The sequence below is a fragment of the Acomys russatus genome, chromosome X, assembly GCF_903995435.1.
Source record: "Acomys russatus chromosome X, mAcoRus1.1, whole genome shotgun sequence".
NCBI lineage: Eukaryota > Metazoa > Chordata > Mammalia > Rodentia > Muridae > Acomys > Acomys russatus.
In genome coordinates, this window is record NC_067169.1 from 39401866 (window position 1) to 39428945 (window position 27080).

Consider the following 27080-nt stretch of genomic DNA (forward strand, 5'->3'; position numbering starts at 1 on the left):
TGAGCTTCCCATGTTTACCTCCCAAGTGCTTGATATTACAGGTGTGTGTCATCAAATTCAGCTCTAAAAATTATTTGTAGCTTTATTTATGTATATATGTCATAGTTTGAATAATAATGTTCTCCACTGGCTTATTTACTTGAATATTTGTTTGCCTGCGGCCTTATCAGTAAGCCACTAATTAAATGCTTTTAAAAAATGTTACCTTGGTCATATTGTCTTTTCATATCAAAATAAGAGTAACTAAGACACATATCTTTTTATGATATGGGAGGTAGACATGTGTGCCATAATGCATATATGGAGGTCAGAGGACACTTTTGTAGGGTTAGGCCGCTTCTTCCACAGTGTGTGTGTGTGGGAGGGGTGAGCTGGTTAGTTTTGTATCAACTTGATGCAAGCTATAGTCATTTTGGAAGAGGGAACTTCAGTTGAAAAAATATTCCCACTAGACTGGCTTTTGGACAAAATTATGGTACATTTTCTTGCTTGATGTGAGGAGGGCCCAGGTTACTGTATGTGGTGTCACCCCTGGTTTTGGTCCTGAGTGCTATAATATAAGAAGTCTAGGAAATCATGAGGATCAAGACAGTGACCAGTGTTCCTTCATGGCCTCTTCACCACTTCCTGCCTCTAAGATCCTGCCTTGCTTAAGTTTCTGACCTTACTTACCTCAGTGATGGATGGTAATGTAGAAATGTAATCTGAAATAACCCTTTTCTTCTAATTTCTTTTGGTCACAGTGTTTCATTACCACAAATGAAGCCTTAATGGAGACATGTGAGTTCTTGTAATTGAACTCAAGTTGCAGGCTTGTGTGGCAACTTTCTTTACTCTCTGAAACATATATGAACTCACATTCACACATTAATATCACACACACACGCACACACACACTCAAACCTACACTAATACTAAATAAAATAGCTGAAAATGTATGTATTCTAAAAATTTAAATTGAAATAAAAGTATATCACTTTCCTCTCTCCAGCCTTCCCAAACATTCATGCTCTCTCACACACTTTCAAGTTGATAGCTTCTTTTTCTTTGTTACATATACATGAATGTATGTGCACAAATATACCTAAAACACACCACACACACACACACACACACACACACAATATGGTTTTAGGACTGACCACTCTCCATTAGACTACTGATGATGGGGCTCATCCACAGGAGACGTTAATTTTTCTTCGCTATGTAGTGAGTTGCCTCTCATTTTTAAACTGAGGTTTGGACCCTGTGAAATTTACCCCTTACATATTAACATGTCTATTGATATTGCCACTGTTCTGGCCTCATTTTTGCAGCCATGTCTAGGAGAAACAGTCTCACAGCTTATTTCCTGGGATTTTGGCTCTTAAAAATAAATCTTCCCTCTTCCACAGTGTTCCCTGAGCCATAGACACAGGATTTGTGGTTGAAATTTATCCACTGTGCCTCGGCTCTTCATGATCTGTTGAACTTTGTATTGTATCCGGTTATGGTTTTCTGTTGTAGTTGCCATTCACCATAAAAAGATTTCTTTATGACGAGTGGTGACTATGCTTACCCATGAGTATAAGAATAAAATATAGAAGAAGGAGGAGGGACAAATAACACAAAAATTGTTTCCTCAGCTGCTGCCAAGGTGCTCGGTTCTTCTGAGGAAGCTAAGGCCGCATTGGGGTGAGGCCCTCACTTCATCCGGCAACTAGCACCATGCAGGCAGTTCACAACATGGCCTTCATCTCCAAGCTCGCCTGCATCTATTCCGCCCTCATTCTTCACGACGACGAGATGACAGTCACAGAGGATAAGATCAATGCCCTCATTCAAGCAGCCGGTGTCAACATAGAACCTTTCTGGCCTGGCCTGTTTGCAAAGACCCTGGCCAATGTTAACATTGGGAGCCTCATCTGGAATGTAGCTGGTGGGCCAGCTCCAGCAGCCGGAGCTGCATCAGCAGGAGGTCCTGCGCCAGCCACCGCTGCTGCCCCAGATGAGGAGAAGAAGGTGGAAGCAAAGAAGGAAGAATCGAGGAGTCTGATGATGACATGGGCTTTGGTCTTTTTGACTAAACCTCTTGTTAACCTGCTCAATAAAAAGCTGAACCTGAAAAAAAAAAAACCTCAACGGTACATATTACTTTATATTTACCTAAAATTATATACAATGCATAAAGTATATTTACACATACACTACACTACACTATACCACACACACACACACACACACACACACACACACGCATGTGCGTGCACTCACATACCTGTGAATTTTACCCAGCAGAGACACTTATGAACCACTCTAGTCACCAGCATGGCAAGATGTACAGAAAGGTGCAATAAGTGGCACTCACATACCGGCTGGTGTCAACCAAGAACTGTTTAATTTGGCTTAAGGCCTCCTCATGCCTAATACTGGAAATCTAGTCAGTTTCCAGGGGCTTCTGAGGTCATAGATCTTAGAAAGAATCTCTTACTACCACTTCGGTAGGCCAGCATAATTCCTTATGACTGAAAATTTAAAGAGTGAAGGAAAAACATAAATAAGAAAAGAGTATAATTATAACTGTGCTCTTTGATTTTTACTAATTTTCAAAACTGAACATATGATGAGGGGTGGTAGCTACTCTTACCCATGGGTATAAGGGTAAGATATAGAAGGAGGGGAAACAAATAACATCAACGTTGTTTGGTAAACCTCAAAGGGACTGGACTGCTTCTGACATGAACTCTGGTGCCCCTATTTGTCCACTTCCACTTGGTGGGGAAGCCTGGTGGCACTGAGAGGAAGGGAAGCAGGCTGTCCAGATGAGACCTGATGGACTGTGATCATATAGTGGGGGAGGAGGTCCCCTTCTGTCACAGACCTAGGGGAGGGGAATAGGGTGAAAATGGGAGGGAGGGATGAATGGGAGGATGCAAGTGAGGGGATAACAATCAGGATGTAATCTGAATAAATTATAATAACAAATAAAAATCATATTATTTTATATTTAGCTATATATTTAATACATATATGTACACACAGAGAGAGGGGAGGGAGAGAGAGAGAGAGAGAGAGAGAGAGAGAGAGAGAGAGAGAGAGAGAGAGAGAGAGAGAGAAGGGAGGGAGGGAGGGAGGAAAAAAAGAAAGAAGAAAGGGGGGAAAGGAGGAAGAAAGGAAAGTAAGTTTCAACCTGCAACAGGAAATTATAAATAATACATTCTAAGGCATATGCAAGGACTTCCTAAAAAGGACCCAATTAGCACAAGAAGTACTTTCAATAATTGACTGATAAATGGTGTTGTAAAAATCAAAAGGCTTCTGCACAGCAAAGGAAACAATAAGCAGAGTGAAAACAGAACCAATAGAATGGGAAAATATTTGCGAAGTATACATCTGATGGGAGGTAATTATCCAGAATCTATAAAGAACCTTAAAAATTATATCAGAAAACAAATTATCCAATCAATGAATGGACAAATAAATTGAACAGAGTTCTCAAAAAAGAAGAAAAAGCAGATAAAAATGTGAAAATATATTGGTTCAAATCAAAACTATGGGGAGATTCCATCTTACTTCAGTCAGAATAACTACCATCAACTAAAATTACCAACCTATTTACATTTTAAAATGAAACAGAATCAAGCAAAAGAGTTTTTTAATCACCTTCAGAATAGAGGGGCACACATTATTTTGAATAGAGCCAGCTCCTATAAAGATCAACTCCAAAGCCGAGTGATTAATAACTTCAGTTCTTGCTAGTGCTTAACTATATGACAGTTATGTCTGGCAGAGCTGTTCTAGGCAACCCTCCTCTAAGTAGGGACTCTGAGATTAAGACATGTTCCTTTACAATTAAGTTTATTTGTTTAGGAGGTTAAGATGTTTTTAGGTCTAAATTGATATTTTAAGTTGATAATGATGAGATATGATAGGTATTGATTTACATTCAGAATTTTAGACGCACCAAGATAGGAAAGATGTTTTCTTCAAGGTTACCAAATACAAATAGCCAAAACAGTATGAATGTAACATTTATATAATGCTTGATTGTTTCATGGTTCTTCTTGCTGTAGGTAGTTTATGATATATATATATATATATATGTGTGTGTGTGTGTGTGTGTGTGTGTGTAAAAATAGAAATATGCATGTAAAAAAAGACATGTTCCTTCCCAGTGGGGGATCAGAGCAGAGGCTGAATCTCACAGCCAAACTTCAGTCTTCCTGAAGAGTTGGGGAATATAAGGACCTGGAGGGGACAGGAGCTCCACAAGAAACCAATGGAGCCAATAAATCCGGGCAGGAGGTGTGGAAGGGTGGGGGAGTGGTGCTGCAGAGACTGATGTACCAACCAACCAAAGACCATGCATAGTGAGGACCTAGGGCTCAGATGTAGTAGATAGGCAGCACAGGCTCCTTCTGGATCCCACAATATATGGAGTTGGGAATACTTCTGACATGGACTCTGGTGCCCATTGTTGATCACTTCGCCTTGGCAGGGTAGCCTTGCCAGGTCACAGAGGAAGAGGGAGACTTGATAGGCTGAGGTCAGATGTTAGGGGAGGAGAGATCTCCCTTTCTGAGGACTAGGGGAAGGGGAGGGGGATGAAGGAGGGGGGACTGGGAGGAGACAAGCAAGGGGGATGCAAAATGAATTAATTTTTTAAAAGACATGTTTTTCCCATGAATTAGCTTTGGGACTCCTCCACTGATTTGATGTATTTAGCTAGAAGAGAGGTTTGTGTGTGTATGTGTACTTAATGTACAGAATTGGTCACATGACCTCATCTATATGCCAGAGTGCACGAGTGATCAAGATTTAGTCTTTCTTTGTTCTAAGAAAAAAGTAAAATAGCCTCATGCACACATAATGATTTTTTCAACAGAGGAAGAAATGTATAGATATGAAATCTTAGCCCCTTGGCTGCACTTTTATTGTGTTTGATTGGCTGGAGAAATGAAGAACAGTGTTGGTCACGTTTGTTTAGATTTAAAACTGCAATGTTAGGGATCTATAAAAACTGCAGAGGTAAAGTCAGAAGAGAACAAGGCCCATCCTCTTAGCTGCAGATACCCAGAAGGTCAGAAACTGCAGTGCCCACTCTCTGTATTTCAATTAAAGAATAAGAAACCAGAAGAGCTAATAGAACTCAATGAAAACACATGTTGCAGCAGTGATACATGTCTCAACCAGAGCACATGCATCCTGTCTTATAACCCAGAACTGTCTTTTTGCTGAGTCAGTTTTTTCAAACCTTACCCATAAACTTCAAAAGACAATTGAGTGGAGAGTGGGGTATGACTTTCACACGTACTCTGGTGCCCCATATTTGACCATGTCCCCTGGATGGGGAGGCCTGGCAGGACTCAGAGGAAGGATAGCAGGCTACCAAGAAGACACTTGATACCCTATGAGCATATACAGGGGGAGGAGGTCCTCTTCAGTCACAGTCATAGGGGAGGGAGGAATGGGAGGATACAAGGGATGGGATAACCATTGAGATGTAATAAGAATAAATTAATAAAAAAGGAAAAAATAATTAGAAAAAAGGTAAATTCTTTCTCATTATATTTATAACAAGATCTAAATTGAAATTATTACATTTTCTCCATACTACTATTATGTATTTGGGTTGCTAAAATTAAGTATAATTTATAAAATAAGGATTTTAAATAAACTAACCTTTAAATGACAAATAAAATAATTGGAAAGAAAATGTTTTAATTTAGCCCTGTAAACCTAGCATGTGAACTTATTGTCACATTTTATGCTTCTGTAATTTATGTAACATATGGAAATTTAAATGTAAAGTCATTAAATTGTATACTTCTTAGTAAAATATTAACATTTCTATGTTTATTATAACACTGTTCATTACATAAGTAGTTCTACTGTAAGATGTATAATTTAATAATCACATAAATTTGTTATTTGTTTTTTGCTCATTTTCTTCAATGCTTCTCTGGTTTTTAAAGAATGATACCCTTTCAAAATTTAAATATGATATCATTAGCTGTTCTAGCAGTATTTTACTTTTTGTTGTTTGTTCACTTACTTTTGATACATAGTATTTATGCCAGGATGTCTTAGAATTTAATATGTAGCCAAGGATGACCTTGAACTTCTGATCCTCCTGTTTTGCCTTCTGGAGTGTTGAGATTACAGACATGAATCACTGCAGTCAGCATCTGAGGTGATTGAGATTGAGCCCAGGGATTTGTAAATGGTAGGCAAATACTCTATCAACTAAGTTTCACCGTAACCCCATTGTTCTCTGTTTTTGGTGGGCTCTTGCTATATAATCTAATCTTTCCTTTAATTTGAGATCCTGCTTTCGCAGTCTCCCAAGTGATAGGATTACAGGCATGTTCCACCATACCTGGCCACTTATCTTTTTGGGGTTTTCTTTTTGCCATTTATCTTTTCAGTAGTGAAACATGTCATCAATTTAATGTTAGCTTTATCACTAACATAGAACTCAGATATTTACAAATGATTTAAAATTGAAACAAAATAAGGGAAAAAGAAACCAAGGACTTGGGGGTGGGAAGGAAACTAATTGAGAGGGGGGGGGTTGTAGGAGTATGGTGGGGATGAGTGAGGGCAGTGAGGAGTATACAGATCATTGTGTACAAGTATGGTGTTGCTCATTTTTTAAAGTTATTTAAAATGTGTGAAGGACAGTAACATGGCTCATTGGGCAAAGTTGCATGCTGCCAAGCCTGAAGACCTGGGTTGTATCCCTGGATCATATTCTCTCTCTCCCTCCCCCCCCCCCCCTCTCTCTCTCTGTGTGTGTGTGTGTGTGTGTGTGTGTGTGTGTGTGTGTGTGTGTGTGTGTGTCCTACTCATATACAAATGAATATAATAAGATTTTATTTTATTCCAAAATCTCACTTGTCAATATTCAGTATGAAAATAGTTGCACTATGGGGTTCTTTTTCTCTCATTGGAGGAGGAGAGTATAAACAGGCCTGGAAGCTGCAGGGTGCCCACCTAACAGGCCTGGAAGAAAAAAACCCTTACATGACATTGGGTGGGGGAGTGCATTTGAAAGATCAGCACTCCACCAGCCCACAGACTGCAAAGAAATCTCACAGCCATTGAGTTGACCATGGTAACCCAAACCCACCCGAAAAGCAAATTTTCAAAATAATATAAAATTTATAAAGCTTTTTTTTTAACGTAATCTATTCCAGATTTCTCCAGCACTGACACCAAGCACAATGAGATGACACTTTAGAGACAACAGCTTCAGAAAAGGGCCATAAGATAACTTCCATGTGGCTAAGTCAGTGGCCCAAACACAACCCCTCCCTTCTCTTTCTCCCTCCCAGCAGGTGAACACTAAGTGGTCACCTCAACACTAAGGGGCAATATGATCCATTTGTGAACAGTTGGGAAAGAGGTAGAGCTGAGACAAGTCTGGGCTCAGGGCTGGGGCTGAAGTAGCACTTTGCCTAACATGTACAAGGCCCTGGGAGGTGGGGGCATCTCAGATGTCTCACCATCTTATTTGGTCACATGTGATGGAAAAAGTAAAAAATAAAAATAAGTATAAAGTTGTTCAAAGATAGTAAAGCTGAAAACCTTCACAGCCCGCAACAGTTTTTGTTTTGGGCTAACTTCCTAGAATCCCCCTGTTGTTTGGCTAGGCCTTGGTACAGAGCACTGAGGTCTCCCACAGTAAGGCCTGCCTGGCTCTCAGTAAGGAAGGCCCATTCTTGTTCCTCCTCTCTGGTTAGACAGTATCCATTAGACTGAAGTGTCACCTTCCAACAGTGAAAAGGAACTGAGTTGCTGTTCCAGGCTGCGGATCTGCTTGGAATGTTATGAATTGTGGCTAAGACAAAAAGTCCTCACAATATGCGTACCACAACAGCATTGAAGACATTCTGTGCTGTGCTCACATTTCCCTTAAATACTGTTCCCAAAGGTGTTCATCCACTTCACCTGGAACTCTGGAAAGAGGCTGACACAGTTTTGTGAAAAAGACATGAGGGGCAGAGGGGGTGGCAGGAGTAGAAATCAGCCTTCAGTTAAAAAGACCAGCCCTCAACAACTAAGCTTAATTGTTAAGACTGAACTATCTCATTTTCAACCCCATTATGAATGTAACATTTATATAATTCTTGTTGCGTGGTGCTTCTTGCTGTATGTAGTTTACTTTATTTATGTGTAATAATATAAAAGTATATGTAAAAAAGAAATACGATTAAAATATTTTTACATGCCTTTAATCCCAGCACTTGGGAAGCAGAGGCAGGTGGATCGCTGTGAGTTCAAGGCCAGCCTGGTCTACAAAGCGAGTTACAGGACAGCCAAGGCTACACCGAGAAACCCTGTCTCAAAAAACCAACCCTCAGCCCTCAGTTTCAAAGTCAGCTTCAGGCAGGCTGGCCTCAGGCAGAGTCAAGGTCAGAGGGAGAAGCAGCCAGAGGGCAGGGGTTGGGGGTGCTCTACATCTCATTCAGGTCCAACAGAGTCTTGTCCAGCATGCTTTTTGTACAGAGTTATTCCTCTTTGGTGCACTTCAGCTTATCGTCCAAGTCGCCAATGGTCTTTTCCTGTTTGGTTACTGATCTTTCAGCAAACTCAGCACAGGTCCCTGTCTCCTTCAGTTTGTCAGTAAGAATCTTTATTTATTCTTCATACTTGTCTTCTTTTTGAGAGTGCTTTTCCTCAGCAGCACTCAGACACTTCAAGTTCTGGTCCATGAGTCTGATCTGCTAGTCCATCTCTTGGCAACGGGACTCTGCCAGCTTGGCTTGTTCCTCTGTGGGTTCCAAGTCTCCTTCAATAATCACCAACTTAGGAGCCACCTCTTCATCTTCCTACCTGCCTCTTTTGCAATGTGCTTTGCTTCCTTTTGCTAGATTGCCTGGACTTCCATCTTCATCTTTTAGAGCCTGGTTTTCAATCATCTTCATGCCTCTTTCATTCTCATCAACAGCTTTTTCCACATAGTCTAGCTTCTGCAGAGCATTGCCAAGGTGCTCCTGAGCATCGCTCAGGGCCTCTTCAACCAGCTGGGTCCTGCAGTTCAAGGAGGCTACTTCAGCTTAAGCCTGTTCTCGGGCCCACCTTTCTCCCTCCATTTCCTGCTGGAGGCGCACCTCCACATCAACTGCTTGTTCCTGTAGAACCTGATAGGTGATGATGCAGGCCATGATGCTCACGTAGCTGCTTCTGGAAATCAGGTTCTTAACTCCTCTGCTCCACGGTGTAGCCACTTCTCTGTAATAAGATTTTTAATAAACTTTTGTCAAAGACATCTCTTTCACAGAAACCTCTCAATTTGTACTCTTTTACATCTCAGCACATCTTAAACTTTAAGCTTCAGCAAGTTGTCCTAGTTTCCACTTGTTGGGCACTCCTCTAGATGGTTAAGATAAAGCAGGGTACACAATAAACAACCCATTCTATGTGCTTATATGTTATACAGTGGTGGATAAAATAGAAACAACACCAAGAAGTAAAATAAGTAACATGGGTGTCTGAAAGGATGTGAGGAAGAGAGCTTACTGCACAAGTTTGATTATTTGAGTTTAGATACCTAGAACCCATATAAAAAGCTCAGACCTGTGGAGACTAGAGACAGAATGATCATTGGACATGTTAAGTTCCAGGTCTATGAGATCATCTGTCTCAAGGACATGCACACTCATATGCACACTTGTGCACACATATTACTCTCATTACCATACAGGAAATACATATTACCATACAGGAAATACATAAAAAGAAAACAGTCAGCATGCTATGTTATATGCCATTCAATGTTCCAGCGTTTATAGATTGTCCTGGGGAAGGATTACTGAAACAAGGCCTTACTGAAAGTCTTCAGTGAAGATTTGAGGGATTTAAGGGAGTCAACTATACATAATGAGGGAAAAGCATCTGAGGGAGGTGGTGAAAGACTTAGTGCTACAGAGATGCCAAATTCATTTAAGGTCAAAGAGTATTCGGGCTAGAGCCTAGATAGCCTAATTCATAGTTTGATTTTCTTTGTAGTATACCATGCTCTTGGTGCCAAATTCATTGTCATCAAATAATCATAGGTTGGCATTTATTTTATTACTCAGCTCATGTTTATTTATCACCATCTGTGGGTGGACTATTGTACCAGATGTTTTGGCAGATAAGGGGCCATTTTCCTCTTATAAATTTTCACATATAGATTTTCATTTAAACCTTAAGTTGGCCCTTTGAGGCAGCCATTATTATCACTTACAGACAAGAAAATGGGCTCGTTGAGGTTAAGTAACTTCATAAATCACAGCTGATAGGTGACAATTAGAATACGAACTCAGTTGCCCTAACTCTCAAACATGTTCCTGCTGTCACATTCTACTGCTTATAGTGCACTTCCGCTGTTGTTTGTATATATGTATGGAGATACGGAGTTTTATTTGTTCTGTTTGTTCCACACAGGGAAATTATTAGAAAAATAGTTGCAGCTGAGTAATTTCCAAATTAGCATCACTGGGAAAATCAAATTAAATCTATCAGTTATTTGATGATTAATAAACATGGGTAGAATTCAGATGCAGAATCAGCCAATTCAGCTATGAAAACCTGAATGGAGAATTATAAGATGTGGCTCTGATTGATTCATCCTGGATCTTCTCTTCTTACTAGGAAATTGTTAGTTCTTATTTAATTTGATTTGTGCTATTAGTTTGTGAATGATGACACATCACGTGGCTCACAATTTAGAAGTTCCTAAGAGAATGTGATGAAACATCTCCCTGCCACACTACTCTCCAGTTCTCTATAGTCAGAATCATCAGGTTTTCCTCTCCGTTGATTTTTTTGTGTGTGTGTGTGTGTGTGTGATGGGAATTGAACCTTCACCTTGTGTACACTTGGAAAACAATTTTCCCTTGACCTACATCTCCAGCTCCCTCTCTCCAATATCTTATGTTACTTTACAAAGTATCCAAATGCATATCTTCATTGGTAAAACTGGCATTTCCAAGATGTGATCAGTGTGAGAAACAAAGTGTAACGGACACATAAGAACAACATTAAATAGACTCAGCAGGTTGTATTTGTGTGTGTGTGTGTGTAACAATAAGAAGAGGTCATAAATTTGAAAGGGAGTGAGGGGACATAGGAGATATTGAATCAAGTGAGAGTAGGGTGGAAGTTATGTAAATTCAGTACTTACATATGAAATTGTCCCAAAAAACAGTGTGTGTATGTGTGTGTGTGTGTGTGTGTGTGTGTGTATGAGAGAGAGAGACAGAGACAGAGAGAGACAGACAGACAGACAGAGAGAGAGACAGAGGGAGAGAGACAGGGAGACACAGAGACACAGAGAGAACAGAGAGAGAGAGACAGAGAGAGAGAGAGAGAGAGAGAGAGAGAGAGAGAGAGAGAGAGAGAGAGAGAGAGAGAGAGAGAGAGAGAGAGAGAGAGAGAGAGAGAGAGAGAGAGAGAGAGAATAATAGTTCTTTCAACCTACTGGATAGTTACTTAATTGTTTTAATTCATGTGTATAATTTGAGACTTCTCTATTCTTATACATTCTGTATGTTAATCTCATGCTACATTTCCTAAGGTATTCTGCAACTCACAGCGACTACTGTTCAGGCTTCCAGTGATTTCTTGCTTTATTCCTGTCCCACAGAGTTCTTATTTCTTAGTGTGAAGATCATTGTCCTGTCTTTCTTATTTAATCTATAGTTTTCCCTTTTTACTTTATTGTCTAGCAGTTGTAGTAAATTTTGTTTACCATTGGAAATGAATTTGTATGATGATTCCTACATCCTTTTAAGTTCTTTAATGAAATCAATTAGCCTTCTTACCTTAGGGGACCATCTTTGTGCTGGAAATCATCTTCCTAGGTCAATAGTTCAGACTGCATAGCAATAAGTTACAAAAACTGGCTTTCCTACCTCAAAGTCAGATAAACTAATTCATACCATAGATTTCCCTGGGGATCAGGCTTAATTGGGGATCCAGCTGAGATTCCCTTCATTGCTTAGCTTTCTTACCCTACCTTTTATTTATTTGTTCCAAAAATACTCCTTTAAGATGTCACTTAGAAGATGATCAAAAAACTTCCTGGTTTTCTCAAGACTTTCCTGGCTTTAGCATTGAAGTCCCCTCTATCTATGGCAGAGGCAAGTAGGTAGGTATTCTACACCTAAAACATTGGCATTAGGCTCTGCCTCTATGGAACCTGGCCTATAAGATGATTTTGTGTTATATATTGGCTGGGACGCTATAACTTACTAGATTGTGGGATTGGTGATTTAGTGGAAGGAATTAGCCAAGATCCTTCTAGTATATAGAGTTCTCTCCTGTGACTTACATTAAGGCATCCGCTTTTTTTCAGAGGCAACACCATTTCTATCTGGGTAGGGTAATTTTAGTTGGATTGTTGTGGAAAAATGTACACCTTCCTCCAGGGAAATACAGTTGAATGCTGGGTATATGGATTAACAAGTGAATCACAGGATGGATTTAATGTCCCTCTTATAAGCCAAGCGTAGTGACTTTGTATAATTAATACACAATCATACACAGCAGCCTTAGAGTGAAGTAGTAATGGTGGCACCTTTGACCCATGTTTGATTTTCTCTATCTTTACTTCTTCTTTCTTTGATATATAAATTATATAAGGCATTGATGTTAGATTCAACTTTATTCTACACAAAACATGATGCAAACATAGGAAATGCAGCAAGTCATGGGAAAGGGGAGTTTAAAAATGTCTCTTGCTTCTTATGAATGAAAGCACAAATTCTGTTTTGATTTCTGAGGACAAAACTCAAAATGTTAATGTTTCTACACTTCATCTTTTCGAAAGTAATTGAGCTATAACCACTTTTTAGACATATCTGGAATGTATACAATAACTGAGGAGGAAAATCCATAAAAGCCATAACCAACCTAAAAATATTTGACACTAAATTGAGAATGTGGAGCTGTGAGCATTTTCAGACAATGCTTTGCTTACAAAGGAAAATAAGATATATTTTCAAAGTACCATTTCCAATGGATCTCATTGCAAAATATCAAACTATTTCAATGAGTCTTTATTTCTTTTCTTCATGAACTCTAATATAGGGCTCTAAGTTATACAGGCGGGTGATTTTCCTCTCACACTTCTTGGTATACTGCTTACACGAATGAGGCAAAAAAGACATCCTTTATAGCAGAGAGAACTTAATGACCCAGAGTGAACAAGACCACAGGAGTAGTGAACTTTGCTTTATTTCTGGTTTAGCTTTACAGAAAGACCAAGTCTTTGCAAATACTGTTCAAAGGTTTTTTGTTAAACTCACGTCCAATAATGCTTTAACTGGGTCATTACCCATACACTGCCAGGCCAATGTTTCAAAAAGGACTGATACAATCTCACGGGCAGTTAGAGTCAGAACTCCTCCTCTGACATCTCCAAAATCCATACTGGTTGACAAGAGTTATTTAACTTGTGGAGGTGGGGGGAAGGAAGAACTGACTACAGAAATCACTATCGAGTGGCTCAGGGAACACTAGCGGAATGAGATGTACTCAAGAAAGATAAAATACAACAAGAGGGTGTTCTTGGATTCTGAACTGGAAAAATGTAAGTGTGGGAATTCATAGATAATAAAAATATTGCTCATGCAGTATCCAAATGAACACTGTGAAAACAATGTCTTACAAACCTTGATTCCTTAATATTGCAATGAAATTTTCCAATAAAATTGACTCTAGAAAATGAAAACAAAAGGCAAAACAGCGCTTATGACACTTTAGCTTTGTTACTTTACTCTCTTCTTGTAGAAGATGGTTGTTTAATTTCATTCTCTCTCATTTCCCAGAAGAGAATCCTAATGCTTCTACAAAACCTTTCCAGTCAACAAATGTTATATAAAGTGATTTTGTTTAATGTAATTTCCTTATGAGAATTTAGAGGTTAAGATCAACTTAACCCTAATATCCCTCCTCAGTCCATGGACAGAGAACAATTATTCAGATATTCCAGGCACTTGCTTCAATGAGTCTATGGTGAAAGAATACAAATAATTAGATAATTTACAGCTTTGGTGAAATTTAACAGTTTCTGGGATTGGGCTATAGCTGTCCTTAACTTAGATCTGATAGTTTAGTGTTTAGTGTATGACCTAGTGTACAGCTGTCACTAAAATTTTGGGGAGTAAATAAGAAAATTAGTTTTGTTAAAACTACTTGTGTAAGTCACTCAACCCCAACTCATATATTAAAAATACCTTCCAGAAAAGGCATACTCTATTTTTAATATTCTAAACATCTTCCAGAAAAATTTACCAAAAATTTCATGTAAAATGAAGGAATAATCAAAATTACCTCGAAGCTCTCAATTTTATCAAATAATGGGCATAAGTAATAACTTCTAAAACATCAGGGAAGAAAAATTTTCAATTAAGTCATTGCTTTTTATAATGCATTTTAACTTTGCTACCTTTATTTTCTCAGATATATAGGATGCTCATATAGGAGCTTCATTGTTATATAATCCTATGCTGGGTGCAGGGATACATAAACAGTGAATTAATGATATGCTGGCTTATGGCTTTCATTGCCTAGCAGAAGGCATGGCGAAGCTACCATCAGATTTGGAGGCCTGGTGACCTGGTCTTACTCTTGAAAAACATACTAGCTGTTATTTTAATTCTGAAAGAATAAAATGAGATTATGAAAGGACCATCTCAGTGCCCTTCCTGGTATGCAATTGTATATATTCCTCTTAGATACCACCTTTATTAGCTGCATGAATCACTAAGAAAGAAAACAGATACAAAGGATGGGATAACCATTGAGATGTAACAAGAATAAATTAATAAAAAATTTTAAAAAAGAAAGAAAACGGGGCTAATTTGATCATTGGAAGATTTTGTCTAGAATGTGCAATCTTTTGTGTGTAATTGTGATTGCTACATATGTTAGTTTCCTTCAAGAAGATACAGCTTTGCAGTAATAAAATAATAGATTTGACAGGAAGCAGGATCAAAATCACTTCTTCCCTTAAGCTTTTAAAATTTTAAGTGCTCTTCGCTTTTCATGTAGGTGTCTGAATAAACGCTTAAATAAAAATAAATGAAACAAATTCTCAGGGTAATACCTATGCCCATGGTTAACATAGTATTGTGTTTGCCCTTTAACATAGGTGGCAATATCCCTGAAAGCCAGGATTAATGGCTGCAGGAAACAGAATATGCACTTTAACTGTACACATTTCTTGACTGATCAGCTTTGCATGACCTTCATATAAACCCTGAAGATATTTATTGGCCTTGTGCATAAGCACATCTCAAGTGAAGGCAGCTTCCTTTCTTCACAATACAAGTGAAAGGTTTTAGATTAGGATAAAGATAAGGTTAAATTACTTCATTATTTACTCATTGGGGGAAATCAATTTCTAGAATATAATCCTATTGACATCACTGGCACTAACAAGAAGCATAAGTAATTACAACCCTAAAATAAATATGTGTTCATACCTTGAAAAGACTCATACTAACTATACTCTCTTGTACTCTAACTGTATCAAATAATCATGCAAACCAAACTCAAGGCTAATGGATCTCTTTTTTGAATATGTCACTGAAATGGGCCAGTGAAAATTCTGCTTATATTTTTCTGACCTTGTTGAATTCACACTCTATGCTCAAGGCTATGTATTTCCTAACTCCAGTTAATACTAGTTTTTTTATGTTGCCAGACAAAATTGAAAACAGAAATACCATGAACCAAAAAAAAAAAAAAAATCCAGCTACAATAATGTTTCAACATGTTCATATTCAATAAACACCAAATTATAGTGTCATTTAGTAGGCATAAGGAATTTTAGCACTATCTACACAGCTGAGATCTAAAGTGAACTAATCCTACCTTCTGTCTTATGGAAATTTGAAATACCTTTCCATCCAGGTTTGTCCTTTATCAAGGATGTCCTAAACTTCCATCATGTTGAATTTAGCCTTGCGAGGATTTTTTAATTAACAGAGATGATCCACATGTCATGATTTATATGCAAGAAAGATGCCCTATTTTATCTTCTTTCCCTAGGCTGTGATATATGGATGCTTCTAATAAACTAAAGATAAAAGCAGTTTGAACCAAAACGAATCAGTTTTCTAAAAAGAAAAAAGAAAATACATTAAGACCACAGCTGTCAACAAGGGAATAATGTAGAGTCCAAGTGACAAGAAATATGAAGAAAGTACAAACTGATTCAAGTTTAGTTTATATGTTTAGGATAAGCATTCCTTGAACCACATAATCTCTGGATTGTACTATATTGTAAAATCTTTAGTGTGATGAGGGTTTGTATAAAGTATTATATTATTCTATCTCAAAGAAATATTCTTTTATTTAAATTATCATACACAGCAATGGTTTTAGGGAGGTTCATAATTTTGCTTATTCAGTCTAATGCTATCTACAAGGCTGTTCACTTACTGTAACTATGTTGTTATAGTTTAAAACATGGTATTATCTCATTTTCTAATGTAATTGTCAGAGATGATGGCATTTTCTTTAAAGGAAAGAATTGGAAAAGCCTTATTTTGTGAATAGATTGAGACTCTGAAAATCTATCCTCCATTTCTGTCTCTGGTACCAATTAGCTGGTTGACCTTGCACTGTCAGTGAAGTTCTCTGGTGTATGGCTTACTTTTATATAGAAAGGTGTTATTGTACTACACCACTGTCAAGGGCTTTTTTCACTATAAAACCATACAATTTTCATGTATTTATAGCTGAAAATTGCCAGACAACAATATTAAAATTGGAGAGTTACATCCTCTTGTTTATAAAGAAAAATAGAGATGAGAAACATTAAGAAAGTGAAATTTTAAAGATGTTAAACTTATGCCTAAGACATGGCTACAACACAAGTGACCAAATGGTATGTAGTAGAAAATGCACACCTGAGTGACTTGTTTGTGAAAGGGCAAAGACCAGGTGGAGTTAATGGATTCAGGAACATTTGATTGGGCAGAGGATAAGGCATTTATCATCACTGATCATTGAGGACCTTATGAGCCACCCTAAAGACATTAAGTGCATCGTAACTGAGATGGGAGCTATGGCAAGTCAATGCTTAGAGGAGTGCTATCATCAGACTTTCATTTGTAGAGGATTGTCCTACCTGCTAAATTTATGAGAAAAACAGGGTAAAACAGTAAGATTGTGATATCCATACTTATAGCTGTTCTTTGTATTCTTATGTCTTTGAATAGCCATAAAGAAACCTTTTCAGATCTTCAAATTGGTTTCCATTGTCTCACCTTGTTTCTAAAAATTCTAACAAATTTCCTTCCTTTAGTCTTAGGCATTTAAGGCCACTACCACATATTTTTTGCACTGGGGAAAATTTATAAGATCCCTTCATCTTTTAATAAGCCATTGTTCTTGCTTGAAAACAGCAACATAAAGTTTTGGCCTATAGGTCACTGTAAGAACATAGCCTTGAATACACAAAAGCCTGATAATTATTAGAAGTTCAGTTGAGACAAAGTTTCTTGAAAGTAAAACTTACTTTCTTTTCATCTAGATCAGCACTATCCAATAGAACACTCTGTAATGATGGAACATTATTTATCTGTGCTACTCAGCACTATTGGCCCACAAACAGATAACTAGAACTTGAAATATGTCTACTGTGCCTTGGGAACTGAAGTTTTAATTCTAAGTAAGTTTAATTGACTTAAATTTAACTATAAGTGGTTTCATGTGGCCAGTGGTTACTAAATTGAATAGCATGGATCCAAATCCTTATTCTAGATATAGAAAGCAGACTAGCAGGTAGACATTACTGCCTACTATTTTAATTGTAGTTTGTTTTGAGACAAGGTCTTGTTATGTAACCCAGAGTTGCTTTAAACTTAGGACTTCTTGCTTCAGGCTTTCCGGTGCTGAGTTATAAGTGTGTGTCCCCACATCTGACAAGTGTGTATGTGTGTGTGTTTGTGTGTGTGTGTGTGTGTGTGTGTGTGTGTGTGTTGTGTGTGTGTGTTTCCTGGAATTCAAACCCATTGCTTTACACCTCCAGTGAAATGCTCTTGGTATTGAGTTATGTTCCCAACAATATTTTTTTTTAGATGAGGTTATGCTATGTAGCTCATACTGGTCTCGTATTTGCAATCTTCTGTTTCAGCTCTTCATGGCAGATGTTATAAGTATGTTCCACTACACACAGCTCCAATGTTGTTTAAGTATTCCTAGAAAAACTTCTCTTAAATGGCTTCAAAGGTTGCTGATATATATTAGGTATAAAATTTGGTGTGTTTCAATAGGGGAAGATGTGTCTGGCCCTGTTGCAATTTGATATGCCAAGGCTGGTTGATGTCCATGAGAGACCTCCTCTTTTCTAAAGAGAAAGGGAGGGCTGGAAGATGGGAATAGGAGAGGTGAGAGGGAGGGACTAGGAAGAAAGGAGGGAGGAGAAGCTTGGATAGGGATGTGCATTTATGAATTAATTCATTCTGTGAATTATTTCCTTTATTGTGTAAAAGCTATTACTTTTTTTCTCCTAGACAGGCTCTCCTAAAGTCCAGTGGTGATCGTGAATGTCTGATCTTCCTATCCCTACCTCCAAAGTGAAGGGTTTACAAATGTGTGCCATCATGTATGTGGAAGATGGTGCCAGGAATAAACTGGAGCTTTACGCAGACTAGGTAATCATTTTCCTAGCTGAGCTGTATCCCTAGCCAGAAGACATTGTGTTCTGTTTTGTTTTTATTATATTTCTTTTTTACATATACATTTATATTATTACACATAAATAAAATAAACTACACATAGCAGAAAGAAACACAAAACAATCAGGAGTTATAGAAATGTTATATTCATAGTGATTTGGCTATGTGTATTTGGAAAACATGAAGAAAACATCCTTCCTATCTTGGTGAGTCTAAAATTCTGAATGTAAATCAGTATCTATTATATCTCATCATTATCATCTTAAAATATCTATCTAGACCTAAAAACATCTTAACCCTAAACAACTAAGCTTAATTGTAAGACTAAATAATCTGGTCTTCAACCCCATCAGAGACTTAAGGAATAAAACTTAATTACCTGAGTGAACTGGAAGTGCAGGTTAGAAGCTTTCAAAATGAATAAATGACAGAGACAGTTTGCTGCCTGAACAGTCACCCAAAACTCTCTATAATGTTGGAGCATCATCTTCAGCCTTCTGGCACAGAATATCTTGCAGACATATTTGTGAAGCAGGAACACATTGAGGACTTGCTTAGCCTGTCTTGGCAGACTTTGGCCATCGGCTTTGCCTGCATCCAAGTTTGCCCACTTTTAGGTAGAATTCTGTCTGGAGCAGAAATGAGGGCATTTTGTCCAGTGGCTGGTTTGCCACATTTGGAACCATCACCATAAGTCGGTTCTTTCATGCTCATCATCTTCTTTGAGTTAGGCTGGGTGTTGCCAGGAGTTAACCTGTCTTATTGTCAAAGAATCTTTAAAATAATAAAAACATCTTTAAATGCCATATTCAGTAGGGCTCTGAGGCTTTAGAAGACCTTATCTATTTTATCTGATGTATCTAAAGAATCATATCTATCTATTAAACCTAGGATATATATTCTTGTGATGAAAATAGACTAGTAATTGGCATGACCATGATTTGATAAACTAACAATTAGCTTGTATTACTTAATTATCCTGAACAGCCTACAATAGCATTTTCAAGGTGTTAGAAGTAAACCTTGTATTATAATTGAGTTGTATATGTACAATACCTCACATTAGAGAAGAAAATATTTAATGTGTGTGAAGAATAATCTTAAATTTGAAATCTATACCAATGTATCAAAATTAAATTTATTTTGCATCAATATATAAAATTTTATACTAATGAATTAAAAATAACCTTATTTGTGAGTAACAATTAAGGCCTTAAGTTGAGGAGTAAATTCAATAATCTACTTTTTTTCTATCATCCTTATATATTTCTATATCCTACCTTCTTTCTTTTCAACCCCTATCTCCATAGCTATGAAAGAAAGATAAAGGAAAAGAGAGACATCCCTGAGTCCAACTTCATTTTCTCTCTGAATAAGATCAATAATAACTTTTAACCAACTTCTGATGAAAATAGGCATCTGTCGCCCAAGAGAGCAAACAAAAACCTACCCAACCTCCCTTAGGGGAAATAGGTATCATTCTTTTAAGGTTTATTCTGGCTGATTTGGGGCAAATAATATCTTTGTAGGGGCCCAAATAAATTTGGGGAAAATGGTTAAACAAGCCAGGAATAGCATTTGTGGTCCAGTTTCTAAATGTTGAGAAATTCCAGGCTTAATAAGAGTCTGTTTGGGACAGTCTGACAATCGGGATCAGAAGTTTTCTTTGAAGCTGTCCTGTTCTGATGAGTAATGGCCGCTGAAGTGCCTGGGGCTAAAATATGAAGGATACAGGATGTCAGTGTCCAGCCTGCTGAGAGGAATGAATCGTGTCATGTCTGATCCAGCATCAGTGTCTGTTTCTTTTTTTCTGAAAACATGTAATTTCTCACAAGCATTATATAGTCCTAAAATTGCAAATGTATGAGGTGTGTGGGATGCACAAACAATTAAGTCTAGTTCTCTTCTCTTTGTATGATTAGAAGTAAGACATCTGCAAATCTTCATTTATGCCATATGAAGAATGGCATCTAATAATAAGTCATAGGGATTCCATGGTCAACATGAAGCCTTCTATGCATAGACATTCATGTCTCAGCAAGTGTCAGAGTTATATCCATATAGTGGGATTAGCAATGTAATTCCATTCAGTCAGCTTAGTTAATTATTAAGGATTATTAGTATGGTGTTCTTTTCAGAAAATGTTTTCCTATAGCAATACCCTGAGTTGTTTTTCCTAAGCTTTCCTCTTCAGTTTTAAAAGTTTCAAGTCTTACATTAAATTTTTAATCAATTTTGAATTAATTAGCTACTCTATTCAGTCATTTATTTACACTGGTAATTGAATCTATGGCCTTGCATATGTTAGGCAAGTACTCTACTATTGAATTACATTTTTAGTCTCCTTTTGATTTCTTTACCACTTTTATTATTTTTGAGACAGAATACCATTAATTTCTCAGGGATGGACTTGAACTTGTTCTATCTGTCCTTGAACTTGCAATCCTCCTGTCTCAGCCTTCCAACTGAGTAGGTAGGATAGCAGTCCTGTGTCAACAGGTGCAATATTTAATTATTTTTTAATAGAATCAGAAATATGGATCTAGCTTTATCTGTCTGCATGTGGGTTTCTACTTTTTACAGGATCATTTATTAGAGACACTGTAATTTCTGCAATTGAAATTTTTGTATCATTGTCTTGAATATTTTTCTGTGTGTGTGTATGTGTATGTATGCATGGATCCTGGCTAAACTGAAACCAATTTATATAGCTAAGGACAACTTTGAAGTCTTTATCCTTCTGCTTTGACCTTACAAGTGCTGGGATTACAGGTATGTATGTCTTTTGGCGTTAAATCACAGTCTTGAAGCAGTCCTAGAAAACCCATTGCAATAGTCACTTAAAGAAAGCTTTTGAGGTCATTAAAAACTATATAATATAGTGTATCCTATTGCTATAATGTTGGTGCTAGGGAAATAGTTTTGCTTTGTCATGTAACTTATTGTGTTATATCTTCACATTTATCTTAGGGATCCAGACTAATGATCCATCTATAGCAAAAATGTAATAGATAGAGCCTCTCTGTGTCTCAAGACCTCTATATCTCATTGTTTCTGTCATGATATACTCTATATTTTTTAGGCTTAGTGTTTAACAATTTTAAAACATTTTTATGAATTCTTTGAGAATTTCATGCATGCATACAATGAACTTTGGTTTTATTTAGTTTCTACTCTACCTACTAATTCTTTGCAGGTAGGTCCTCATCCCTGTACCCCTCCTAACTTTATGTCTCTTTTTAAAATACCTGATAGAGTTCAGTTAGTGTTTCCCACACACTTGGGGGCGGGTGTTCCACTCTAGTGTCATCAGCCTACCGAATGCCACACATTTAAAAGAAAACTTAATATCTGCCTCCTTCCAAAATCATCAACTGTCAAGATCTTTTCAGCTAGGGATGGTAGCTTGTCAGCCCTTTCTGCCTACATGTTAAAAATTTGGCTGGATTGATTCCCTTGAAGGCATCCACAGCTCCTGTGAGTTCATGAATGCAGTATTCTTGTCATGCCCAGAAGACAATGATTTCCTCTGGTATCTCTGATCTTTGATACTTACAATCTTTCTACCACCTCTTCAACAATGGTACCCAAGCCTTCTAGAAGGTGTGATAGAGCTATCCAGTCTGTGGTTGAGAACTGCATAGACACTTATTCACCATATGTAGATGAATTGTAAGTGTCTGCATTAAGTAACAAGGATGTAAAAAAGCAATTTATTTAACAAAGTCTGAGTGCTACATTAATCTATGGGTGTAGAGATACAAATATACTTTTCATTGTATGTGTTTGTTTCTTTCAGGGAAGAGACTATGTTAGAAAAATACAAAGGTGGTTTAGAAGTATGATTTTGTAACATCTATGAGTGTGAGACTGAGTCATCACTAAATAAAATTAGCTATTATTCATTTGTCTTGCATTGAGTTTCCTTTATGATTCTTCATTCTTCAACATTCCTATCTCTTACTTTGTTCTTATAACCAAATTGCAAATACCCTGCACAGATTGTGTTATTGTTCTTGTCATCAGAGTTCTGATGGTTTGCAAATGTTAGAATATTTATTCCTGGATTTAGTGAGAATTGGATTTCTCATCTAGAAAAAAATACTGTCTATTGTTATCCACAAAGCTGGCTGAGGGCTTGGTTCTACATTTCACTGGACATCCCAACATGAACTGAATGTTTTCATTCATTGCTATGAAAGCAGTTCACACAATGACAAGCTGTTATGTCTGAAGATGTGCTCTAGTGCTCCACAGAGCTATGACTAAAGAAATAAAGAGGTTGAATATTTGAATCAGGTGATTCATCAGGTGTATTCATCAAACAGTTTCATTTTTATTCTAAGCACAAAAATCAAACCAAATTTCAAATTTTCATGCAAATTGCTGGTACACAATATGAAAAAAGACACAGAAATTGGAGGGGGCATAATCTCTGGAAAAGGGGAGTGACCCTAGCTGATACTAAGCAACGGGTGTTAAGGAGCATAAAGTTGACACCTGCTGTAGCAAGGTGGGACACTTAACAGAGGGAAGGGGATACTAACCCACAAATAAAACCTTTGACCCAAAATGTGACTTGTCTACAAAGAAGCACAGGGACAAAGATGACACAGAGATTGAGAAAACGGCAAACCAGTGACTGACCCAGCTTAATATCCACCATATGGGAGAGGTCAGACCAATCACTGTTACTATTAATGATACTCTGCTGTGCTTGCAGACAGGAGTCTAGTGTAACTGTCTTCGGAGAGGCTTCATCCTGCAGCTGATGGAGACAGAAGCAGAGACCCAAGGCTAAACAATGGGCCTAGCTTGGGGAAGAGACTAAGGAAGGATTGAGGGAGCCAGAGAGGTCAAGGACACCACAAGAAGACCTACCCAGTAATCTAGCCTGGGCCTCCCAGGACTCACAGAGACTGAACAACGAACCAAAGAGTTTGCATGGACAGAACCTAGACCCCCTACACATATGTAGCAAATGTACAGTTTGGTCATCATGTGGGTCACCTAACAATAGAGTAGGGGCTGCCTTTAGAATCTACAACCTACTACTGAGTCACTTTCCTCTAGCTGGGCTACGTCATTCTCAGGTGGGAGAGAATTGATTGGTCCTGCCATGACTTGAGATACTAGTGTGGATTGGTACTAACTGGGGGCCTCCTCTTCTCTGGGAAGAAAGAAAGGAGGGAATGGGAGGGCAGGGTACAGGGTGGGACTGGGAGGAGAAGAGGGAAGGGCTTGGAAGGGGGTTGGGATGGGGATATAAAGTGATTAAATAAATAGATAAATAAATGGAGGAAAAACCATGAAAAATCATTTTAATCTGTTCTGTGTATTTACTTATTACTGATGATTAAGATAACAAGATTGCCTTTATTAAAAATTTCTGTAAACAAAAAAATCAAAGACCTATTCCAATTACCTTTTAAACAAATTCTATTTACATTCTTTCTTAACCCCAGACTTGGGGCTTCTAGAGCTCACAGAATACCTTTGACTCATTCTTGCTCCTTTGGGTCAAATTAATCTTAATTCATTCGCGTACATTCAAACCTCACATGTTCTATATAATTTAAAGGTTAACAAGTTTGGAAGAGATTCCCTAGCACCAGGAAAAATTAAATACACACACACACACACACACACACACACACACACACACACAACTTTCATATCTGCTGCATGACATTATGAGCAATAAGGACAATGTACACTTTAAATTGATTGTCCTAATGAGATTTGATAGCCTAGGATCATATACAGGGGGAGGAGGTACCCCTCAGTCACAGACATAGGGGAGGGGAATAGGGTGAAAGTGGAAGGGAGGGAGGAGTGGGAGGATACAAGGGATGGGATAACAATTGAGATGTAATCTGAATAAATTAATTAAAATTTTCCTTATTTTAGCATCCTCAGAAGAATCCCACCCTTGATATAGGCCGAAAGTACAGAGACATCTGAATGGCTCACAGTTCTCTTCATACTTATTTACTGTAAAGACTTCTTAGTTTCTTCCCATTCCGAATAAATCTTTTCATCCTGTTTATAGTGTCTCTCTGCACAGACAATAATATGCAGACCTTTCTCCTCGGAAAGGCACTTTGAATCTGCCTTAAGATTTTAAAAATAAATTTATTCAGATTACAACTCAATTGTTATCCCCTCACTTGTATCTTCCCATTCCCTTCCCTCCCTCCTTCACCCTTTTCCCGTTCCCCTGGGTCTGTGATAGAAGGGAACCTTCTCCCCGCCATATGATCATAACCTATCAAGTCTCATCCTGGCAGCCTGCTTCCCCTTCCTCTGAGTGCCAATAGACCTTCCAACCAAGGGGAAGTGGTCAGAGAAATGGCACCAGAGTTCATGTCAGAGTGAGTCCCCACTGTCCACACGACTGTGGGAATGTGCACTCCATTGGCTAGATCTAAATTGGGGGTCTAGTTTGCTGCATGCATTGTCCTTGGTTGGCACATCACCTTGTGCAGGCCTTCCTGGGTCTAGATCTGCCAGCCTTGATGGTCTCCTTGTGGGGCTCCTGAACCCTCTGAGTCCTTCTATCTCCCTATTTTTCTATATCACTCTCACCTGGAGTCCAGTAGAGAGCCCCAGCATCTGTATCAATCCTCTGCTGAGTAGAGATTCTCATAGGACACAGAGTTCTCTACCTGTCCTCAATCCAGCGGCATTGAGACTATGTACTGATAACTTGGCACTGGGGTTGAGGGTCAGCTTCCTCATGACCTTTGCTAACATTTCTGGATGTAGGACTTTGGAATCATCAATCATTGGAGAAGTCTTCTACATCATATTTTGGGAGAGTTTCTGGGTCCACAAGTGGGTTGAACATCTCTGATGGCTCCTCCATGGCAGTGGGGAGAAGCCTCAAAAATTAGCTCCAAACAAAATTGCTTAGTATTAGAAAGGACAAAAACCCAAACCCCAACTAGCAGAGGTGAAGTCCTTCATAGAATTTCTAAAGAAAAGTAGTTGTCTCTCCGTTGACATCTCTCTCTTCTTAGTACCTTTCTTAGATTTAATTAATTTACTTTAGTTGTGTACACTCTAAAATTTTAGTCATAATGTCACATTTGTTTTCACCAAATGCCATGCTTTTTATCTTGATTTTCTCCAGATTTTTTGAGGAGTGTTTTTTTCAATCTCTATTTAATGGGTTGTTGCATAATTTCTGAATTATGCTGTCTCGTTTCTCTATTGTCGCATCACTTCAGTAATGTCCCAGAGTGAGAGTCCTCCTGGTAATTGATAGCTGACTTTGTGAATCTCCACAGAGTTCTGTATTTATTTGCATCATATTAGTAAGCTAAAATCACTCATAATGGGGGTATTTACATCATGTAAATCATAATCAAATAGTTATTTTACAGAAGGTGTTAACCAACCAATTATCTGCATACAACGATGATAGCCTCAGAGACAGGATACGTACTGTTCTAATGAAATTCTTGGTACAGTCCCAGATTGGGAAATTTAGTTATTAATCAGGAGGTAGGTCCTCTTGAGCAGCAGCAACAAAACATAAGGCTTTTAAACATAAAAACAATAAATCTAATATTATCTTGAAACAGCTGGACAGGCCGCAAAGTTTAGTCTCTGCTACTGATGGAAAAAGTGATTGTTTTCATATCCAAGCCAAAAAATATGTTTACTGAGAGAAAGACACATCAATTTTTCTAATTTTCCATGTATTTGCTAGTTTTAAATTACTGCTTAAATAAATTGTTAGCACATTGCCTACCATTTCAAAATGAGGAACAATTGGTAATCAACTGGCAGTTAAACTTCTTCACATTGGGGAACCAATTTTTTTAAGAGGCTGTGTATTTTTTCTTTTAAAATATTTTATTAATGTATTCAGATTACAACTAAATTGTTATCCTATCACTTGTATCCTCCCGTTCCTCCCTCCCTCCCTCCATCCCACTTTCACCCTCATCCCCTCCCCTAGGTCTAAGACCAAGGGGGACCTCCTCCCCCACTATATGGTCATAGGCTATCAAGTCTCATCTTGGTAGCCTGCTTATTCTTTCTTTGAGTGCCCTCAGGCCTCCCCACCCAGAGGAGGTGGTCAAATATGGGTCACCAGAGTTCATATCAAAGTCAGTCTCCGCTCTCCACATAACTGTGGAGAATGTCCTGACCATTGACTAGATCAGAGTAGGGGTTCAATGTTTGCTACATGTATTGTCCTTGGTTACTGCAATAGTTTGAACAGACTCCCCTTCCCCGGGGCCCTGATCCACCATCATGATGTTCTTCTTGGGTCCTTCTACTTCCCCATCTCCCATACTTCTCTCACCTAGAGTCCCACTGGGATGTCCACACATCTATCCCAATCTCCTGGTAAGTGAAGACTTTCATGGGATGTGCCTTTTGGGCTAGTATGCAGATATAAGT

The 27080-nt window shown here is 38.1% G+C and overlaps 2 pseudogenes; one reads left to right on the plus strand and one right to left on the minus strand.

Moving 5' to 3' along the window:
• Positions 1-1725: 1725 nt before the first annotated feature.
• Positions 1726-2066, plus strand: LOC127185867 (60S acidic ribosomal protein P1-like; annotated as a pseudogene).
• Positions 2067-8438: 6372 nt separating this feature from the next.
• Positions 8439-9085, minus strand: LOC127184931 (tropomyosin alpha-3 chain-like; annotated as a pseudogene).
• Between the last annotated feature and the right edge of the window lie 17995 nt (positions 9086-27080).